The following is a 4,992-nucleotide window of genomic DNA, read 5'->3' on the forward strand; positions in this document are numbered from 1 at the left end:
GCTGTCATTGTGAATAATTTAAAAACTCTGATGCTCATGGGCAGTTATTGACGGTCACATAATGATGATGAAGCACAGTGCAGCCATTTTTATAATTAGATTCAGTGGAGCGAAGTTAGCTAATAGGCTACATGACAAAATCATACAAATCAGTAAAATCAGGTCCTTCATTTTGTAAATGACGTTCCATTTACAGTAGTCAGTATCCAAGTAGCCAGAAGGTTCTAGCTCTCCACTCGCTCCAACAACACGTTACATGTCAAACTGAGGTTTTAACCAACGGGTGATGTCATGCACATTTTAAACTTGTGTTTGACTGATGATGTTTCTCAGAGGGTAACATTTTATGGGAAGCAAAATACTTCAAGACAGGAACAAGAACAAATTACACAAACTAGAAAATACAACAAATAAACAAACTAGCATCATTAATTCTTCAGTGATAAATTCCTGCAGCTGTTTCCACATCTGCCAGCAGCACGTTAAAGGAGCTGAAGTCACATGTTGCTCCGTCACACATGTTCAGATTTTTCTGACTCAGAAGTGAGAGGCTGAGTGAGAGAAGAAGAAGAAGAGCGGGATGAATAGGGGGGAGGAGATGTAGAGAAAACAGAGAGGGAGGGAGGAATGAGGAGGAGGAGGAGGTGGAGATTAGATTGTAATGGAGCTGTTGGCAAAGCTCCTGGTTGTTCATGGGTATTCATGTAGCTGGTGGCTTCAGTTAAATGGAGCGGACAGAGAGAGAGAGAGAGAGAGAGAGAGAGAGAGAGAGAGAAGGGGAGGAGGTGGCGAGTTTCAGCTGAACAAGAATTTTGCTTGTTTCCAACAAACACCACAAACTGGATTAAATAAAACATTAAATCAAACTGAACTCATGTTTTCAAACGTCAAAGAGTTTCCACATGCAACAGGTAAAAGTTTGTGTTCAAACAGAATCGAGTTAAAGAGGAAGAAGAAACTCAAACAGCTCAACAATCAAAAACATCAGGTGTGAACCTGTTTGGATAGTTTGGACTTCAGCAATCACAGGAAGTAGACACAGAATTAAACAGAGGAAGAGGAGAAGAAGAAGAAGAAGAAGAAGAAGAAGAAGAAGAAGAAGAAGAAGAAGAAGAAGAAGAAGAAGAAGAAGCAGCTGCAGTCTTCACCTCCGATGATATAATGATGAGGACTGTGGAGTACTGTGGAGTACAACAGTACTGCAGTACTGTGGATTACTGTAGTAGTGTGGAGTACTTTAGAGTACTGGGGAGTACTGTAGTACTGTGGATTACTGGAGTACAGTGGAGTACTGCGGATTACTGGAGTACTGTAGTACTGTGGAGTACTGTGCCTGAAGTTGCTGATGCTCCTAGTGAAGTGCCTGGAACCGAAGACATTTGAACCATGACATCAGCGGGGGGGGGGGGGGGGGGGGACCTATCGTACAGGTTGAAAGAAATCCCTCTGTTGACGAAGCATCATTACTATAAACACGAGGTGTTTAGGTAGCTAGCAGTTAGCAATTAGCATCTAGCTCAACTATAACTGGACAAAGCCATTTCAACCAGCAGAAATAATTTGGTGGGAAAAATCTCATGGCCGTGGTTGAGGTGTCATCGGTTCAAATCAGAGGTTAAAATAAATTTTCTATTAGTGTCAACACAACTCTAGACACACAAACATGTGTGTGTGTGTGTGTGGGGGGGGGGGGCGAGAGGGAGAGAGAAAGAGAGAGAGAGAGAGAGAGAGAGAGAGAGAGAGAGAGAGAGAGAGAGGCTCAGACATACAGGACAAGGGAGGAATGGTATCATCTGGAAATATGCCCGAGTGACTGGACACACACACACACACACACACACACACACACACACACAGCCCTCCTGGGTCTTGGAGCAGTAAAGCATCATGGGAACGCTCTGGTCCAGCTGCTGCAGCCTTGAGGCGTTTACAGATAAAGCTTCACATTGAACCAGTTATTTACTCAATGGTTCGTTTCTCCTCCGCCACCAAACCACAGCGAGTCTCTGGGACACAGAGTGGAAACCAGCAGAGACAAACAGGAAGTCGTCCGACACCAGGACACGTTGTCCATCTGTCCGACACTCTGGTTCAATGCTGACTGTTCTTCTTCAAACATTCTTCTTCAGACTGTCCATTGCTGCAGCTCCTCCTTTCAGCCTCTGTCTCAGACCCCTGGTTTGAGCTGCTGTCACTTCAAGGTGACTGGAGGCTGAAGGACAGGTGGTGAACCTGCCTCCTCCAGGTCAGCTGATGGCACATGGTCCAAACCAGGACAGCTTCTGACACCTCAGGTCTTCTTATCTCACCGATGTTTCTTCATGTTTCTGATCAGTTCGGTTTTAATGAGTTATTTGATGATATAAAAACGAGCTGACAACACAATGATGAAGGTCTGGATGACTGACAGGTGTTTCTGTTGCTTCCTTTATCAAAGAGTTTTTAACTTTGCAGAACTTTTACATTCACAAAAACAACCTTTACATCACGTGTCTCCTTTCGTGATGGTCTTGTCCTGGACGTCAACACAGTACATTATACTGTCTGTCCTCTGACTTCACTGCAGTCCAACAACATCAACGGCTACGAGCTCAGAGCCAAACGATATAATTGAATTAACACCTCAATGACAGTTGAGTCAGACTGCAGCTGAAGGGATGAGACCTCCACACTGACCCAGATACAATAAAACCTTTTTGTTTCCTCACAGAGAGAGCATCAATATTACATGGTTTTTACAGATAGTGAATTATGGGTCGATGTGGACTCTTCAAAGCAGTTGTATCATGTTGTGGTTCCACAGAGGAAATAAGTTTACATGTGAAAACGGGTTCAGAGTCTCTCAGCGTCTTCGCTGCATAAATGAACCTGAGAGAAAATCTGTCAAACGTCCAAGAATCACAGCTGATGTCTCCGGTTTCACCGCGATGAGAGAAAAGGCTTCAGTGACCAGAACTCACTTCTCCTGGAATGAACTGGTTCTCAGGGAAACTGGACCAACAGCACCAGCACAAGAAAGTGTTTCCCATCAAAAAAATGTGTTCTCTGAGAGAGATTTTAGAAAATGACTGGTTTCTACTCAGTTGTCCTCATGGAAGCTTTGACTTCGCAAGATGCTAATGTCACTTTTTCTGCTGTTCACACAACAGTGTCTGTTGTGTCAGTGTCTTCAGGTAGCATCATGTTTATTAACCTGTTCATTGTGTAAATTTAAAGTTCCTAATGCTAATCCAGCTCTGATCCGGCCCCTGGTGAACACTGCAGCACAGGGTGTCATCAGGTGCATTCCCCAAAACGTTCCACAGACGTCTCTACGGTTGTTGGCTCATAGGACATTGGTCCATCGAGTCCAACACCGTGGTCCTTCTACCAGCACGCAATCATTTAACCAACACTCTAACTACTGTGTTTACCAGAACAACAAACTTGTTCCCAGCACCGTGATCTGTTCCCAGCCCTGAATCTGGGGCTCATGCTTCAGTTGCCAGGAGAAGATGAGTAACAACATGTTCGACCTCAGAGAGATTTACAGAAATATTCAGTATCAGACGAATTCTTTTGTTGGTTGATGATCATGTTTTTTAAATACATAATATTACATAACTCTATTTGCTGAGGCAGTGTGGGAAACAGGGTTGATAAGGTTTCCTCTCGTGCCACCGTCTGATCAACCTGTCAGATTAGTGTTGATTGAGTGTGTAATGATTATTCACCACAGAGCAGACGTGTTCAGGGACAGAGGAACTCGTACTGATGTGAAGTGGAGCAGCTCATGTTGACCACAAACCACTGCTCAGCTCGGCCTGCGTGTTTCTGCTGATGGTTGAGAAACCGAACACTGATCGGTATCATCCTCACCCTGTTGACACCGGCCGGAAGAATGTGCCTCATCTGGATCCACATCAGCCAAATCTACATTTCTTCATATCCTGCGTTTCACGATGTGTCTAATCCTGCTCCTGCATTGCATTGATTGTGTTGTTGTATAATTTGGTTCATGTTCTCCTGCAGTCATGCTAACCTTGGTGAGTCTTTGACCTTTAATCTAGCATCATTATTAGCATGCTAACGTGCTGATGTTGCACTTAGCTCGAAGCTAAAGTGTGTCTGAGTATGTGTCAACCATCTTTATATGCTTTTGATGGTGATCTAGATTTTGTGATACTGTGCTGGTGACAAGTTCAAGACTGTAGAATGTCAAGGTTTAAATTACAGCTAAGAATTTAAAATAAACTGCTGCTGCATTCAAACGTGGACACAGGTTATATATATATAAATATATGTATGCATCTTGTAGATGTGATTTGCATTTTTCAGAGTCTGAAACACAACAGTGACCATTCAGCTGTTTCCCTGCAGGACGGCACTAGAGGGATTATAGAGCCCGAGCTCCGTCGTCTGACTCGAACAGAATAAATCACACAACAGCTCAGAATCCAATACCTTCAGCTTTTCAGTTTAGTTAGAAAACACAATTTGGACATAAATCCTGTTTACTGTGGAGTGTTGATTTTCTCTTTAGGCTCCCAGCAGACCCCGGAGCTGTCAATACCATCGACAAGGAGACAAATGGCCCTGCGCTCCGGCCCCGAACTGCAGAGTCTGTTAAAATAACTGCTGTGGGCTTCACAGCTCCTGAACCTGGCTCCTCCAGCAGGTTCGGCTCCTGCACTGCAGAGACCAGCCATCAGGAGGAAGGAAGCTAATGGATCTGTAGAGAGTGTTCAGATGTGAATAATGAAAACATCAGGCTCCTTTGCACCTTGCTCGATTCAGACTTTTCAGTTTAGTCTGACTCATAATCTCAGGTGTGAAAGGTTCCTACATAACAAGGAGGGGAGCAGTGAGGAGGAGAAAATGAAAAGTGAGGAGCTGCAGGAACAAGGAGAAGTTCATCTTCTGAACAAGAAGCTGCCAAATGATCCTGATCGCCTCCAGGTCGGCTTCAGGACGTCAGGGGTTCAGCTCTGAGACCCAGTTCCTCCTGAAGAG

This window comes from Platichthys flesus, chromosome 7 (genome assembly GCF_949316205.1).
Source record: "Platichthys flesus chromosome 7, fPlaFle2.1, whole genome shotgun sequence".
In the NCBI taxonomy this organism is placed as follows: Eukaryota; Metazoa; Chordata; class Actinopteri; order Pleuronectiformes; family Pleuronectidae; genus Platichthys; species Platichthys flesus.